This window comes from Bubalus kerabau, chromosome X (genome assembly GCF_029407905.1).
Source record: "Bubalus kerabau isolate K-KA32 ecotype Philippines breed swamp buffalo chromosome X, PCC_UOA_SB_1v2, whole genome shotgun sequence".
NCBI classification, from domain to species: Eukaryota; Metazoa; Chordata; class Mammalia; order Artiodactyla; family Bovidae; genus Bubalus; species Bubalus kerabau.
In genome coordinates, this window is record NC_073647.1 from 151,219,681 (window position 1) to 151,238,757 (window position 19,077).

Here is a 19,077-nt window from a genome sequence, read left to right on the forward strand (position 1 = left end):
AGCTTTGTTGTTTTCCATTCTCTTTTCTCTTTCCACTTTACAGGTCTCCCTGGAGCCCTGAAAGTTCCCCTATTAATTCCAGTTAGAATTGTGTTTCTAGCCCTCTTGCTCAGTCATAGGAGTCACACATTGTTTTTCCTCCACACAATTTCTCCAGAGTACATAAACTCTTTAGGACATTTGGTTATTGATGTTAGGGAGTCTTCATGTTCTCAAGGGCATGTGTTTAGATCTGTAGGGGAGTAAAAAAAAAAAAAAAAACCCTAGACTCTGTAGCTGGGACCCTGCAAATAAGAACTGCGGAAAGACAGAGGAAACCAGAGAGAAGTCAAGTTTATTTACATGTGCAGCACCTATACCTGTAGGAGAAACTCAGTGATGAGTAACTCAAAGGGATGGTTAGAACTTGGACTTAGACAACATTTTAAGAAAGAACAGTCCATTTGTAGAGAAGGACAAAGAAAGTGAAGTCGCTCAGTCATGTCCCACTCTTTGGGACCCCTTGGACTATAGCCTGCCAGGCTCCTCCGTTGTCCATGGGATTTTCCAGGCAAGAGTACTGGAGTGAGTTGCCATTTCCTTCTCCTGGGGATCTTCCTGGCTCAAGGATCGAACCCTGGTCTCCCGCATTGTAGGCAGACGCTTTACCGTCTGAGCCATGAGAGCAGAGACAACAAATTTCAGTGAAATTCCAACTAATACCAAGGAAAATGGCTGAAGGCTTTTAGGGGCAGCAGGCTGTGGGAAGGCCCTTTAGCTGGGGAACTGATGGACGATATGGGTCGTCTAGTATGGTTTGTGTAGACTACTCTCTGTGCCATGCTACCTCCAGTGATCGGGTGCTTCTCCCCTGGTAGGGAATTCACAAGGGGGATTTTGGGTCTGCTTTCAGGCAGTTGGGGGAGGGCAGAGAGCTCAGCCGTGTTTCCTCTTTTTCGTGTGCTTTCAGTTCCAATGATCTTTGCCCTTGTATTTTTTTTTCTTTTTTTTCTCTTTTAATTAGAGGCTAATTACTTTACAATATTGTATTGGTTTTGCCATACATCAACATGAATCCGCCACGGGTGTACACGTGTTCCCAATTCTGAACCCTGCTTTTGTAAAAACTGGCATTAACCTCTCAGAGGAAGTCCGTTACCTCGGTCTTTGAATCTCCCAATGTTTGTCTCCTCAAGGTAAAGGGAATCACTTCTGTGAGGTTTTTGTAAGCAGTGTCGAACCAACCTGTATAATGTTGAAATACAACAGTCCTTCTGTATGATTACAGCTGATTTTTTTTTAGAAGTTCATAGAATTTTACTTTTTATCGTTTTCACTATAGTGTGTAAGTTACCTCCAAACCTACACATTTTCACCAGATCTTCTTTCTTTACTCTCCTAAGACCCTTTGGCAGAGCTCTGAAGTCTTCATGGACTATACAGTTTACCTGCCTCATGACAGTATTCCCCCAAATGTGCAGAACATACAAAGCAAATATATTTGTGTTTTCAAACGGTTTTAAAGAAAGCAGCTTGAGGCCCTCTGGGAGGAATTCTGTCTTGATATCTTTCTCCCGGAGGCTTCCGAGCACTGCCTATTGTGATGTAAAGTCTTTTAAAGAAGAACTCTGCACAGCCAACTAGAACTTCAAGGTTCACCAAGTGTGGTTTCGTGTGACTTGCTTGGAGTGGTCTTCAAAACTATTCAGTGGTTAGAAAAGAGCACAGCACATGAAACCCACGTGTGATCAGTTCACGTCAGGGTTTATCTTTTGTTTGGGGGCTTTGTGGGTGTGTTTTAGGGGGTAGGATTTTGTTTGGTTTTTATTTTGGTGTTTTTTATTTGTACCAGAATTTTTCAAACTGAATGTGCACATGAATGGAAGCACTTGAAATGGAAATTCCTTTATTCTCCAAGGTCTAAAATCTGAGTTGTGTTCCTCATTTTGTATCAACTTTGTCAGTGAGTTGCAACTATAGATAGAAAAATAGTAATGTTTTTTTTTTCTTTTAGTCAGTGAGAGAGCATTACATTTTCTAAGTTTATGGCCTTCCCTGTTGACTCAGATGGTAAAGAATCTGCCTGCAATGTGGGAGACCCAGGTTTGATCCCTGGGTCAGGAAGATCCCCTGGAGAAGGAAATGGCAACCCACTTCAGTATTCTTGCCTGGAGAATTCCATGGATAGAGGGATAGAGGAGCCTAGCAGGCTACAGTCCATGGGGTCACAAAGAGTCGGACACAAGGGAGCAACTGACATGTGTTATGTATGCATGTCTTTTTCATTTTGTATCAACTTTGTCAGTGAGTGTTGCAATTATAGATAGGAAAATAGTAACTGGTTTTTGTTTTCTTTTAGTCAATGAGAGAGCATTACATTTTCCAAGTATAGATAAGGGTTCTTATACATCCTATGCTTATCTCCTGAAAAGAAAGGGGTTTTCTTTTAAAGTGCTCATGGGGTAAAGGAGCTCTCATTTCTGTTAAAATCATTTTTACAAGGACAGCAAGTCCAAAGGCCCCAGGATGGGAGGGTGTCTGACACAGACAGGGTACAGGCAGAGTCCGTCAGAGCTGAGGCACAGTAGGAGGAAGGGGATGAAGGATCCAGGAGACGCCAGGCTCATGAGGGCCCTGGGGAGTCATGATGAGGACTTTGGAATTTTTGCCAAGCTTGATAGGAAGCCATGGTAGCTGAGGGTGGGTAGTGATGCAATTTGAATGACCTCAGGAAGCATCTCTCTGGCTGCTGTGTGAAGGCAGATGAGGAGGGAAGCAAGGACAGAGGCAGGGGCCCCAGTGTCATTTAACTGGTCTCTAGCAAGAGTGCACAAAGACTGCACTCCTTGCATCCTTACAGTTGATGGAGTCCTCGATGATGGGATTGAGGACATGCTACCCCATCTGGCAATTTGGCATAGTGAATATTTTAAGCTGAAGGAATCTGAGAAATGGCAGATGCAGGAAGGTCTCTGCCCTTCCCCCGAGGCAGGTCATAAGACCCTCAGGTTAGAGGTGCCCCTCACCCCCATACCTGAGGAGAGGAGCATTCCTTTCTCTGCAGATGGAGTGATGCTGGAGGGAATCTGAAGGAACTGTCCTTGCTGGGTTACCCCCAGTTGAAACTTCCCACGACTTTCCACCCTTCTTCAGACCTAGTATAGAAACACTCAGGGGTAACCGTTTCTTTGAGTCTTCATTTCCTTATGAAGCCTCCCAGATTGGATAAAATTTATATTACAGAAATGTGTGTGCTTTCTTCTTTTTTTTCCTTTAATTTTTATTGGAGTATAGTCAATTTACAATGTTGTGTTAGTTCCAGGTGTACAGCAAAGTGGATCGATTATACATACACATATATCTACTCTTTTTTTATATTCTTTTCCATATAGGTTGTTACAGACAATTGAGTAGAGTTCGCTGTGGTACACAGTAGGTGCTTGTTGGTTATCTATTTCATATACTGTGGTGTGTGTATGTCCATTCCAACGTCCCAATTTATCCTCCCCCACATCCCCTAACCACCTGGTAACCATAAGTTTGTTTTCTCCATCTGTAACTCAGTTTCTGTTTTGTAGATAAATTTGAACCTTTTAAAAAAAATATTCCACATAAAAGCAATATCATATATTTGTCTTTCCCTGTCTGACTAACTTCACTTAGTCTGACAATCTCCAGGTCCATCCATGTTGCTGCAAATGGCATTATTGCATTCTTTTTATGACTAATACTCCTTTGTATATGTGTAGCACATCTTCTTTATCCTTTCCTCTGCTGATGGCTATTTAGGTTGTTTCCATGTCTCAGCTATTGTAAATAGTGCTATGAGTATAGTGGTTCATGTATCTTTTCAAATTACGGTTTTCTCTGGATATATGCCCAGGATTGCTGGATCATATGCTAGCTCTGGTTTTTAGTTTTTTAAGGAACCTCCACACTGTTTTCCATAGTGGTGGTCTGTACCAGTTTATATTCCCAGTAACAGTGTAGGAGGGTTCCCTTTTCTCCACATTCTCTCCAGCATTTATTGTTTGTACATTTTTTTAATGACGACCATTGATACGTCCGGAGAAGGCAATGGCACCCCACTCCAGTACTCTTGCCTGGAAAATCTCATGGATGGAGGAGCCTGGTAGGCTGCAGTCCACGGGGTCGCTACGAGTCGGACACGACTGAGCGACTTCACTTTCACTTTTTACTTTCACGCATTGGAGAAGGAAATGGCAACCCACTCCAGTGTTCTTGCCTGGAGAATCCCAGGGATGGCGGAGCCTGGTGGGCTGCCGTCTATGGGGTTGCACAGAGTTGGACACGACTGAAGTGACTTAGCTGCAGCAGCAGCAGCATTGATACCTCATTGTAGTTCTGATTTGCATTTTTGTAATAATTAGTGATATTGAGCATCTTCATGTGCCTCTTGGCCATCTGTATGTCTTCTTTGGAGAAATGTCTATGTGGATCTTCCACCCATTTTTTGATTGAGTTGTTTTCCTTATTTTTGATATTGAGCTGCATGAACTGTTTGTATATTTTGGAGATTAAGCCCTTGTTGGTTGCTTCACTTGCAAATATTTTCCCCCATTCTTAGAGTTCTCTTTTCGTTTTATTTATGGTTTCCTTTACTGTGCAAAAGCTTTTGAGTTTAATTACATCCCATGTGTTTATTTTTTGTTTTTATTTTCGTTACTCTAGAAGATGGATCAAAAACAATCTTCCTGCTATTTATGGCAAAGTGTGTTCTGCCGATGTTTTCCTCTAATAAGTTTTATAGTATCCAGCCTTACATTTAGGCCTTTAATCCATTTTGAGTTTACTTTTGTGTATGGTGTTAGGGAGTGTTCTAGTGTCATTCGTTTACATGTATCGAATGTATCAAATTACACGTTACATGTACAAAGTAACCGTGTGTACTTTGTTTTTATTAATCTGTGTTTTGTTTCAGAGCCCCAGCCAAGAACTAGATGGTTAGGAGAGAAAACGATTTTTTCCTTTCCTACATTGGCAGTTTTGGAAATGGATGTTTCATAAAATACCACAACCCTGAATTCCCAACCCATGATCTATAGTTAAAAACATAACAAACAGCACAGAAATTCAGCACAAGTATAGCTTGGCTCCTGCTTGCCCTAGTTACGGGGAATACCCACACAGGACATATACATCAGTGTTAACTTGACTGTGGCAGGGTGTCTTCATGGGTTTTCACACATCGCTCTCCTTTTGTCCATGCTGCTTTTTTTTGAGATTAAAAATTGGATACAATTGCAGCTCTGTCTCTTCTCTGAGCACTTCCTGTGATGAGAGTTTCCTTTCATTCCTGATTACCATTTCTAAACACCAGTCAGGAAGCCTGCAGCTAGCAGGGCTCCATCGCCTTTAAAAGAACTGGGCCTTCATCTTTTAGGTCAGATTTGCTTTGTTATTTATAACTTCCCAGTAAATGGTAAATATTTTCCTAAAATATTTTTTCATCCCTCAGAGGTATTTACTGTAAATACCTTGATTGTAAAAGGTGCCTTCTTGCTTTCAGAAGAACCCACAATCTGACAACTTCATATAGTCCCATTTCCATTATTGATAACTTCCTATTGTCCCACTGATGAAAACGTCATATAGTCCCATTTACAGTATGATAACTTCATATAGTCTCATTTACATTATTATTTAAAATTAGGTTTCCAGAGATGTTACTAAGCTTTACTAGAAATGCTATAAACTGATGATTGCACATTGTTTTATACTCTGCCAGGTGTTGGGGGTGAAGAGATGAGCTAGACACCATCCTAAGCCTCAGGACCCACAACGTGCAGGTGATGTAGCCACAGTCATTTTCTATTTCAAGAACTGTAAGAGAGGCACAGGTGCAAGGGGCCCAGTGAGTCAGGGAAGGCTTTAAGAGGCTGTGACCCCTAGGGCAAATCTTGAGAGCAAGTAAGCCAGGCAGAGGAAGCAAGGATGATGTTCTATCACTGGACCTGCTAGATCCTGACACTTGATATACAGCATCTCATTTAAGCCTCACAACTAGCCAGCCAGCACCTTAAGTGATGAGAAAACTGAGGCTGAGAGACATTAAATTACTTGCCCAGGGTACACAAAGACAAAGCCAGGGCTATTCATAAAAAACAGGTGGTTTTTTTTTTTTTATTTTATTTTTGCATATCAGTTTGCTTCCAGAAACATCCAGGCATGCAGGGTACAGCTGGTTTTCAATTGTGGTTTGTTTTCCCAATGACAGGAGTGTGGAGTTTGCAGCCATCACCATAGCACAGTCCTGAGAGTCCCTCTGTGGAGTGATCACCCAGGAGTGCTTGGCAGTGGTTGCTGGTGCTCCTGACACAGGGGAACCTTCTTGAACCTTCTTGTGACACCCAGGTGCCTTAATCTGATTTTCTGAAAAGGAAGTGATTTTTAAAATACTTAAACTTTTCAAAATGAATTTTTATTGAAGTATCATTGCTTTATAATGTTGTGTTAGTTTCTGCTGTACAGCAGAGTCAATAAGTTATACGTGTACATATTTGACATCACTGACTCAATGGACATGAGTTTGAGCAAGCTCCGGGTGATGGTGAAGGACAGGGAAGCCTTGAATGCTGCAGTCCACAGAGTCACAAAGAGTTGGACACAACTGAGCAACTGAGCAACAAATAGATATATATATGCCTCCCCTCTTTTTTGAATTTCCTTCCCATTTAGGTCACCACAGAGCAGTGAGTAGAGTTCCCTGTGCTAAATCGTAGGTTCTCACTAGTTATGTATAAAATACTTACATTTTAGTAATAACATACAAAAACATGTAGTTTTAGGTGGCTCAGACAATAGAGAATCTGCCAGCAATGCGGGAGCTCTGGGTTTGATCCCTAGGTTGGGAAGATCCCCTGGAGAAGGGAATGACAACTCATTCCAGTATTCTTGCCTGGAGAATCCCAGGGACAGAGGAGCCTGGTGGGCTACAGTCCATGCAGTTGCAAAGAGTTGGACATGACTAAGCGACTAACACTTTAAAGGGACATGTATATGTCTTTTATGAGTTTGAAGACTGTATAAATGCAGTTGCAAATACCATTTCCTATAAAATATAGTGGCCTTTACATTTTCATTCTCTTTCTTTATGACCTAGGGAAACTATTAATATATGATGCAGATAATCAGTTATGACAAGAGAGGCAAGCTGTTTTTCATCCTTTGTTAAATTACTACAGATGTGCATGCTAGACATTGAAAATAAATAGAATTAAAATACATTTGTCTTACATAGTCTTGCTTTCTTTTAAAATGCAAACAAGGTACAAATAGGAGTAGGTTCTAAGTAGTCATTAATCTTTTTCATATGATGACGTGCATTTAAAAAAAATATAAAACAGCCATAGAAAAGTTACAGCTCTAATTAATAAGCAAATAAAAACAGGGCCTGTTTCAAAACTTCATATTTTTTTGGAATATATTCAGTATATAAACAGAGAGAACTCCCAGTGGTTGCTTTTAAATAATCAAAATAGGATCATAATTGGCTACTTTCACCTTTGTGGGTGGAAACAAAAACTTCAGACATTTCCAAGGGTTCTTGGGATGGTGTGAGTCAGCCCAAGTGACATTCACCCATGTCCAACAGGAAAGAGCTCCTAGTGGATCATGTGTTGGCATCTCTGAGTCTACCAGGCCATGTGATCTGGTCTTTAGTGTCTTCTTAGACTGAGGACTTCCATCTCTGCAGAGTGTTTTCATGCAGCAGATGGACTTTTAACCTCCCCTGTGCCCAGCTTTGTGAAATCTCACAAATGACTGAGCAAAAAGTTCCCAAACATCATAGTGGATTTTGATATCATTTTTACATGAACCAGTGACTCAAGGACTTGGGGGTTTCTTTCAGGGGTGATGAAAATGTTCAAAAATTGAATGTGGTGATGGTTGCACAACTCTGCACACCAATATGCTGAACACCATTGGATTGTACCATTTATTTCATTTATATTTGTTTTTTGGTCATGCTGTGTGGCATGTAGGATCTTAGTTCCCTGACCAGTGATCGAACCCCCACCCCTTGAGTTGGAAGCGCAGAGTCTTAACCACTGGACCACTAGGAAAGTCCCCTGAATTATACCCTTTAAATGGGTGAATTCTATGGTCTGTGAATTATACCTCAATAAAGGTATTATTTAAAAAAGTCAAATGAGGGTGGAGTGAGGAAGGAAAGCAAAGACAGAAGCTCTATCGGATATTTATCTCAGTGAGTCATTCTGAACCTTTAGGATCCCAATTACTCACACATATCATGGAGAAATACTGGCAGTCTTCCTCAAAGGGGCCTTCTGGGAGGCACCCCACCAGCTCACTGACAAAGAGGAGCTTTCCAGCAGGCAACCCTGGCCTGTCTCGAGGCCATGTGCTGGGCTCTGGCCTCTGCATTCTGTGTAGAAGGCCCCTCCCTCTTTCAGCCACACAACAAACAGGGCTAAAGCTTCCCTCCACGATCACTGTCCCTTCCGTTTCTTCCCCATTTCTCAAGCCACACATTTGAGCTACACCATCGATGACATCAAGCCCCTGGAACACAGAAAATCATACAGAATCAACCCAGAGCGGGCTGACATTGATGTCTGTGGTTAGATCTGCACATGGAAAAAAGCTGCAGATAAAGTTCGCCCCACACTCCTGCTTCTCACAGCGTGGCCTGGGGGTAGGCAGCTCCAGCATCACCTGGGATCCAGTTCAGAAATGGGGGCCCCATCCTGGGCCTAATGAATCCAAATCTGTCTTTCTACAAAACTCTGAGCGGTTCCTATGTATGTTACCACTTGCATGATGCTGACTCGTCCACAGGAACTGGGCCTATGAACTCTGCCTTCCTACATATACTTTTGGATGAAATGCCTGAGTTCCTAACCAGCACTGTGCTCTCCCCACCTGTCTTGGTTACCAGCCCCCTGCACCCTCCATGTTGCTAAACTGAAGGGATAAGTCTCAGCCCGGAACCCTAACAGCAGCAGTTGACACACTAGCTTCCATCTTGAGGACACCTTTTCCCAGATGGCTTGCAGTAGGCTGTGCTTTCTTTGGCTTTCCCTCTTACTGGCCACCCTGTTTCAATATTATTTGCTGCTTCCTTGTTATTTTCCCAACTTCTTAATTTTGGAGGGTTTAGAATTCAGTCTTTGGACACCTTGGATATCTGCACATATTCCTTTGTTGATTTATCTAGTTCCATGGCTTTCTGTACCATTTCTGCTGATAACTTCCCTTCCTTATCTTCAGGCTTGCATCTCTCCTCTGCATTCCAGACCCAGAAGTCTAACAGCCTACTTGAAAAGTCTACTTGGATGTCTAATAAGCATCTCACCCTTAACATGCTTAAAATCAAGGCTCTCTCACGTTGTCCACTTAATGGCAACTCCGCACTTGCATGCTGCTGCTGCTGCTGCTAAGTTGCTTCAGTCATGTCTGACTCTGTGTGACCCCATAGACGGCAGCCCACCAGGCTCTTCTGTCCCTGGGATTCTCCAGGCAAGAATACTGGAGTGGGTTGCCATTTCCTTCTCCAATGCATGCATGCATGCTAAGTCACTTCAGTCATGTCCGACTCTGTGCAGTCCCAAGCACAGCAGCCCACCAGGCTCCTCTGTCCACGGAATTCTCTAGGCAAGAATACTGGAGTGGGTTGCCATTTCCTTCTCCACCCACCTTCGCATAACTTGAGCTAAAAAACCTTGAAGACATGATTAATACCTCTATTTCTCTCACATCAAACTTGCAGGCAATCAACAAATCCTATTGGCTCTATTCCAAATACATATCCAGAAGCCCAACTTAAAAATGGGCAAAAGATTTGAACAGACACTTCACCAAAGAAGATGAAATTAGATGCAGGGATTGCCAATGAGCATATGAAAAGATGCCCCAAATCCTTAGTCTTTAGGGAAATGCAAATCAAAACACGCACAAGATACCACTTCATACCCACTAGGGTGGCTATAATCATAAACTTGGAAAATAACAAGTGTTGGAGAGGACGTGGAGAAATTGGAACTCTCGTACAGTGCTGGTAGGAATGTAAAATGGTGCAGTCACTTTGGAAAATAGTTCGGCCGTTTGTTAACAAGTTATGCAGCTACTTCCCTTATGGTTCAGTGGCTAAGATTCTGCATTCCCAATGCAGGGGGCTCGAATTATATCCCTGGTCAGGGAACTAGATCCACATGCCTCAACTAAGAGTTTCCATGCCACAGCAAAGACCCGGTACAGCCAAATAAATAAAAATAAATATTGAAAAAAAGAAGAAGTTACATAAAAAACCCAGCACTTCCTCCCCTTGGTACATATCGAAGAGAAATGAAAACAGACATACACACAAAGACTTGTATGTGCATGTTCATAGCAGTATAATTCATAATAATAAAAAAAGTGGAAGCAATCCAAATGTCCATCAATTGGTTCAGTAACATACAGGGCTGAAGTAGTGATATGTGCTTTAGCAATGCTTCCCTGGTAGCTCAGTCAGTAAAGAATCTGCCTGCAATGCAGGAGACCTGGGTTCGATCCCTGGGCTGGGAAAATCCCCTGGAGAAGGAAATGGCTACCCACTCCAGTATTCTTGCCTGGGAAATCCTATGGACAGAGGAGCCTGGAGGGCTACAGTGCATGGGGTCGCAAGAGTCAAACACTACTTAGCGACTAAACCACCACCACCACTGTGGAAACATTAGCTAAGTGAAAGAAGCCAGTCACCAAAGACCACACTTCCTATGAGTCCCTTTACAGGAAATGTCCAGAATAGGCAAACCCAGAGACAGAAAGTAGATGAGCCTGGGGTTGGGGGTAGGACTGGGAAGTGACTGCCTTTGTGCACAAGGGATCCAACCAGGGTGATGGAGCCGCTCTGCAATTGGATTGTGATGGCTATACAAAGTCTAACATTCATTCAACTGTGTGCTTAAAATAGTGACTTTTATTATATGTAAATTGTACTTCAGTAAAGCTGGTAAAAGTATCCAGAATCTGACTGCATCATGGTCTCTGCCACCATCCTGTATCTCAGCCAGCATCATCCCCCACCTGGGTGACCACAACACCTTGCTAAGTGGTTGCCTGACTTCCACTCTTGTGCCTTGGGTGTATTTCCAACACAACAGCCAGAGGGATTCTCGGAAATATGCACATCAAATCATGTCACCCCTCTATTCAAAACTCTCTGTTAGTTTCTGTCTCTATGGGAAAAGCGAAATTCTTACAGTGGTCTTTCTTTAAAGCTTTACCTGTCTGGCCCCTCTGCTACTTTTCCTCAACTTTCTCCTGCCTTTCCCAACTCACCGCCACTTCCCTCCTCACTATGTCCTGCACTCAGTCACGCTGGCCTCCTGCTAGTCCTTGACTGTGCCAGGCACATGCCTGCCCCCAGGACCTTTGCATGGGCTGTTGCTTCTGCTTGGGATGCTCTTGTCCCAGGTTCCTAACAACTTAACTTACCTTTCTCAAGCCATACCTCAAATGTCATCTTGGGCAGTGAAGCTTTTCTGGCTGTTTATTACATTTCCTAGCACCCTGTTTTTTTGTTTTTTGGTTTTTGTTTTTTTTTTATGGAGCTTATTTGCTACTTAAATTCAGTGCCTTGCTTATATAGTTTATTGTCTGCTGCCTCCCTCCCCCAACTAAATTGTGAATTCCATAGGGTCAGGGATGTTTGCCTTTTTGGTTCACAGCCCCTAGGACAGTTCCTGGCCCATAGAAAAGCTTCAATAAATATTTGTGGAAGTTCTGTACTTAAGAAAACCAGAAGAGCCAGGAATGTGACCTATCGATACATACATACATTTATATGAAAGATTAAAAGCAAGTTTAGAAGGAGTGATTGTAATTTACAACAGGCAAAACAGTTTCAGAGTGGAGAGAATGGAGAACTGGAAAAGAGAGAACATATATATTTTTTTCCATAATATTTTTGAGCTTTTCTTCCCCATGTAGTGTCTTTGAGTGAGCATCAGATACACCTTCAAGTATTATGCCACATGCTCAAACTAGCGTACAGACAGTTGTCCAGTTGTCTTATAACTTTCCCTTTCTTTTGCATTTTCCATTTTCATGTTCAATAGCATTGTCACCAGAAATAAGTAAGGAAAAGGAAATCAAAAATAAAATTCTACTTGTTCACTGTGTTACTTGCCAGAAGACCCTACAAATATTTGATAAGGAATAGAATTAAAAGAGCTGCTTGGTGATTTTCTTGTTGTTTTGACCTAACTATTTACGCATTACAGACTGTACTTGACTATAGATCAGTACTTCTAAAAGTGGGTCTTTTATATACCCTATTTGCAACTTAAGAGTTTTTTTTAAGCTTTTGTGCATTTGTTTTTTGTTCCAATTCAGTGGTTTTTAGTGTATTCACAAAGTTGTATATGCATCACCATTACCCAATATCAGAACATTTTCATCCCTAAAAAGAAACCCTGTACCCATTAGCAGTCCCTCTTCATTCCCCCATCCCCCCAGCCCCTGGCAACTATTCATCTATCTTCCATCTCTATGGACTTGCCTGTCCTGGGCATTTCCTATAAATGGAATCATGCAATATGTGGTCTGTTGATGTCTGGCTTCTTTCACATGAGTGGTTTTTTGAAAACTCAAGAAGTAAGCCATCTTTTACTAACCAAAAGAACTCTACTGACCTTTATTTAAAGTGCAGCTCTAACTGAATTTACGTAAATAATTTAATATTTACATCTGTCACAATTACACTTCTTCAAACTTTTGTGTCAGCAATTATTTTTGGTTAACCACATGCCAAATTTGACATTTTGAAAGCAAAAACCCCCTTTTATCTATAAGATAAAGGTCATAAATTTTGTTTTCTTTAAGAAAAAGGAAATTTGGATATTTCCCCCTAGTTTCTTAATTTAGTTGGCAAAGATGAGTTTAATCAAATGTCATCACTATAACCGTTGTAAGGACTAAAGTTAGGAATTCTTAGCAACATATTAGATCAATCTTCCGTCCTCTCCGTGTCTCTGTCTAAAACACACATACCCTGTGGTGTAAAATTATTATGCATTTGAGTTGTATGGTTTGTTGCAAAGTAGTGCCTTCCTCATACAATTTTATCATATCTCTAGGCTGGAGGATTTCACACTTAGCTAATCCTATGAATTGTCCTCTATCCTATCTCTATTTTATCATTGCCTTATATTTTTTGTGGACATGTTTTTTCCCCCTGAATTGTCCATCAAGTTCCCTGTGCACATCTTAGTTGTATTTATCTCTCTCAAAGCCCTGAGGCTAACTCTGCTTAATGAGACTTTGTAAAATAGATTTTTACTTCGAGTGGAATTTCAGTATGAGTTCCTATGTGTTTATATTCTTCATATTCCACCTCTCACTTTGGAAGCCCGCATCCAACTTTAATAAACTAGATCAAATGTTACTATTGTTTAGGTTTCAAACCCAACCTCCAGAAAAAGAACTTCTTCAAAATAAATTTATTTCATTGCTGTTATGCACTGTAAAACTTATCAAATTAATAAAACAAAGCCCTGAGTGGTAAGAGCTCTGTTAGACTGTGTTACTGTTCAAATATTTGGTGATCCTCCCAGTGAGCCAGTTGTAGAACACCACACCAGTCAGATCAGATTTGCCACGTGATGTGCAGTGCCCCTCCCTTTAGAAGGAATGTGCATCCCAGTGGGTGATACACATGGGTGGAAACGATGAATGTCACTTCTGGGTGGGAGCTCTAAGAGCTAGCAGGGATATTAGTTTGGTCCTTTTTCTTTCAACCACTGAGACCTGCAATGTATCAGACAGAGGCTGCTCTGCTAGCTCAGGTTCATCAGTTTGGATCCAGCAGGATGACATGGGGCGGAGCCCCAGCTGACCCATAATGGACGTGAAGGTGAGGAATACATCTTCATTTTTGTAAGCCACGGAGATTTGGGGAGGGGTCATCTTTTTCTACCATTGCCGTGGATAAGCCTAAGTGAGGCCGATCCAAAAATATCAAGAAAGGTATAATTCCATTTAGCTGCATTTATATGATGAATCACAGTAAGTTGGCACTAGATAATCTATAAGATACATTCTAACTCTGTACCATTCAGAGTTCCTAGTTGCAAATAAAGATATCAACTTAGAAAAGGAATTTCTTGGGGAGATACTGGGTAGCTCTTAGAGGCAAGGATGGAGCATGGAGTTTGGACACTGGGGCCGTCCCAGGTGGTGCAGTGATAAAGAATCCTCCTGCCAATGCAGGAGACACAGGAGACGCAGGTTGGATCCCTAGGTCAGGAAGATCCGCTGGAGGAAGAAATGGCAAGCCACTCCAGTACTCTTGCCTGGAGAATCCCATGGACAGAGGAGCCCGGTGGGTTATAGTCCATAGGGTTGCACACACATGCACAAGAAAAACAGGAATCCAGATCATAAATGACTTAATTAAGATGCTGTCTTTGTGAGGTACTAGATTCTGCCACTGGTATCATCACCACTGGCATTATCTGTGGTCACTGGATACCCGGAGACTCCGACCTTCAAAGAGAGTATGTGATTGGCCAGAGTATCACATTGGCAGCTAGGATTTCAACATATGCATTTTGAGGGGATACAAACTTTCAGTCTACAGTAAGACAACTTGTTAAACTATTTGGTAAATTTTCTATAGTCTCCTTTGGATTTTGTCAGCATATCATCTGTGTTTAATACTGTTTTGTTTCTCCCTTTGCAGTCGTCATAATTGTTCTTTCTTTTACTACTGTGGGCTAGGACCTCCAGTGCAATATTAAAGAGACATACTTACCTTTTTCCTGCTTTACAGCGCATACTTACAGATTTTAACTATTAAGAATCAATGATATTTAGTATAGGTTTTCAAAGATATTCTTCATGAGGTTAAGAAACTTGCCTTTTATTCCTGGTTTGCTGAGATTATCACAAATGGCTATTAATTGAATGTACTATTTTCTTCATCTATTGAATTGATTGTATGTTTTATCCTTCTTTTAAACTGTTAATGTTAAACCACCCTTGCATCCTGTTCAGTTCAGTTCAGTTGCTCAGTCGTGTCCGACTCTGTGACCCCATGGACTGCAGCATGCCAGGCTTCCCTAAGCATATATTCCTGAGATACATTTAAATTGTCATGATTTATTCAATTCTATTGTTGTTGCTGTTCTAACTTTAGTTAGTTATTTTTCACTGTGCTGGGTTTTTGTTGCCGCACTTGGGCTTTCTCCAGTTGTGGTGAGCAGAGGCTATTCTCTAGCAGCGGTGCAAGGGCTTCTCATTGAGGTGGCTTCCCATGTTACAGAGCACAGGCTCTAGGGCTCGCAGGTTTCAGTAGTTGTGGCGTGTGAGCTTAGTTGCTCCATGGCATGTGTGATCTTCCTGGACCAGGGATCGAACCAGTGTCCCCTGCATTGCAGGGCAGACTCTTAACCACTGGACCACTATGGAAGCCCCTGTTGTTTTTGTTTTTCTTGATTATGAGTCACTCTTTGCTGCTTCTTGGTATGGCTAGTATTTTTTTGTTGTGTGCTGGGCATTGTGGATAAATGAAAAATAAATGCTCTAGTTAATATCTTCCACCACTGAGAGTTCCCTCTGTCCTCCAATAGGCAGATAGGCTGAGGGATTTATCACTTTAATCCAGTCAGGGATTGAGTTCAGGCTGAGTCTAACTATAGCTGTGGCCAGCAGCCTGAACCAGATTGGGTTCATGTGGATGACATGAGAGGATACGCCTATGTGGATGACAGTGACATGAGAGGAAAGAAATTGCTTATGTGAGCACAATAGTGGTCTCAGCTCTTGTACCAAAAAGGTCAAGAAAGCTGCTGATGTGCATCAGGTGCTCAGACGTTCGGCAGTGGGGAGGTAGGAGGACCACACTTTCGTGTTACTGTCCTGAGTTCTAGGAGCAGCTCAAAGTTTTAGATGTGTCTGGGATTTGGAAGGACTTCTATCTGAAGGAATAAGTTGCTAAGATAACTGGATTTTTGTCTGGTTCTTACTAGTGGAGCCTAAGGCAAAGATTTCTAAAGTATTGCTTCAGTAAAAAATTTCCACCTATTGTTGTTGTTGTTGTTCAGTCACTCATCCATGTACGACTCTTTGCAACCTATTTTCACCTATTTCTACCTATTGCTCAAAAGCATATTATAATGTGGGATTCAAAATTTCAGTAAAAATTACCCAAAATTCTACTCCCGTAACAATTCAGCTGTTTTGATTTTCCTACTTCCTTTCCGTTCTTCTTCTTCTTTTTTAAAATAAACACTCATATGTACAAAGACCCACACAAAGACACACAAACATATTTTTACATACCATGGTATGCCTGGGATTTTCCTTCTGCTGCCCTTAAAGGTGAAGTTCAGTTTATGACTCACATTCATCAGGAAATCAGCAAAGGGATCAAATTCCCCACCTCATTCCTGAAGGTTAATGCCTATTTTATTCTGCCCTCTGTAATTACCTGGGTTATGCTATGTTTAGTGTGGTAAAGAAAGAGCAGCCCTATTCAACACCTACTTGTTATTTTTAAGATAGCACATTGGATCTAGTTATGACTAGAGAAACAAATATAATTTCAGCTTTTCCACCAATTCTGAAGATTTTGTAAGTTTGCATCTTTATTTATAATTTTATTGACTGCAGCAATGTGCTAGGTTCTTAGTGAACTGCCATCCCCTCAACTTGCACCAGCCCTACCCACTACCATCTTTGGGACTCAGTTTGAATCACCTCCTCACTCACACATTCTCTGGTCCCATCACCCTGTATTCCCACCAGCTGCACCTCGTTTATTTCCTTCAAGGCCCTTCATCCAATTTATAACTGTACATTCATGTACTTACTTACTGAATGTCTCCTCTACTCTTCTGAGCTCTCTTAGGAAACAGACTGAATCTATTTTATTCAGCAAGGTCAGGTCATGTGATATAATATAAACACAGCTGGAGGATAGAAGCAAAAATGTGGGGGAGTGTCTGGGGACACCCCTGAATTCCTCCAGTGTCTTGTCTACCTGCTGTAGTCTCAGTACTTGAGGGGCCACATTTCTGATTATTTTTCTTGTTGAGTCACTCAGTTATGTCCAACGCTTTTGTGACCCCATGGACTGTAGCCCGCCAGGCTCCTCTGTCCATGGGATTTCCCAAGCAAGAATCCTGAAGTGGGTTGTCATTTCTTTCTCCAGGGGATCCTCCCCACCCAGGGATGGAACCCAGGTCTCCTGCATCTCCTGCATTGGCAGGCAGATTCTATACCACTGAGCCACCAGGGTCTGATTATTCAGATTTGTCTTTTAATGGTCAAATTGCCTACCATTGAGTTCTGTGTTTTTCCTTATATGTTAAAAGTATAATCAATTTAATTTTTTTTGGCTGTGCCTTGAGGCATGTGGGATCTTCATTCCCTGACCAGGGATCCAGCCCACACACCCCTTGCAGTGGCAGCACAGGGTCTTAACCACTGGACCTCCAGGGAAGTCCACAATCAATTTAATTATGGTCAATATTTCTTATTGATTATAATAAATATAATATTTATTGATTATAATAAATATTATAATATTTACTTACTTGTAGATTTTCATCAGAGATCCCAGAGGTGATCTCATTCAGACTCCAGCTTTAAATGGAGTATTAAAGCACTCATAGTAATAAGTAGGTGTTACTTAAGGAAAGGCATGATTAATGCCCAGCAATCTTGACCTCTTTTTCCGCCTTGAGTGATGCACTAGATGTTTACAGAATATAAAGGCAAAAACCCTAATTAGATGAAGGGAGCCAAACTAGGTCAGTTCTTCAATGTTTTTCATTAATAAACAAGTTCATGAAGCAAGAGCAATAGAGACCATATTTATCTAACTTGTGTCAGCTTGCCAACTATACACATCTACAGGAAAAATCCCCAAACTTGCCCTTCAGGGAAGAATCTTTCCACTCAGCCTACTCTCGAATTGTCATATCAATTAGGTAAAGAAGTGAATGGTGGAAGAGACCAGAATATACAAGTATTCTTAAGTGTCAGTTGGCTAGCGTCCAAGTAAGAGTTATTTCAGAAAAAGTACCTTTCCATATTCTTTCTTTGGGGCTTCCCTCATAGCTTAGTTGGTAAAGAATCTGCCTGCAATGCAGGAGACCTGGGTTTGATTCCTGGGTCAGGAAGATCCCCTGGAGAAGGAAATGGCAAGCCACCCTAGTACTCTTGCTTAGGGAATCCCATGGACAGGAACCTGGCGGGCTACAGTCCATGGGGTCCCAAGAGTTGGACACGACTGAGCGACTAAACCACCACCACCATGTTCTGTCTTCAGGTGCTGACTATGGCTACAACCAGATATGTTTATATGGCTCACTTACATTTTGAAACAGCCTAAGAATCACTTGTAGGACCTTCTTAGGACCCTTTCTTGAAAATTCTTAGATTTCTCAAGGCTTTCTTTAAGTCAAGATACACTAATTTCATAAGTGCACCTATTAATAGCTGGTTGGTATTAGCGATTACCATGATAAACCCTTACTGCATCACTCCTTGTCTATGATTATGACATAGATCTAGAATTTTTCAGATAGCATTTCCTTAGTGACCCGTGGCTTCCTTGTTGCAATTTAGTCCACTGGATCTAACACTGTCTATTTTGGTGTTCTTTTGAAAGATTAAAGTTCTTACATGTTTTGTTGTGTAGTTTTAATTATGTGTTTTAAAATAAGCCAATGAATCTCTTCATCCTCCGTATTATCAGTAGATTTGCATTTTATAAACCTTTACTTATATTTGCTAGGGGAAATACCCTGCATTGATATGATTTTTTTTCTATGAAAGAAAAATTCATTTAAGCTTAAACTAGAATTCAGTCACATGCCTCACTTTCACAAGGATTCTAAAATTGCCTTTTATGCTTGTGACAAACACTCTCAAATGGAACTGTTCTAGTACTGAATAATTACCTTAGGTTCCTTACCCAAAATTGACTTCCTAAAGAGCCAGAAAGTGAAGAGGAACTAAAGAGCCTCTTGATGAAAGTGAAAGAGGAGAGTGAAAAAGTTGGCCTAAAGCTCAACATTCAGAAGACTAAGATCATGGCATCTGGTCCCATCACTTCATGGG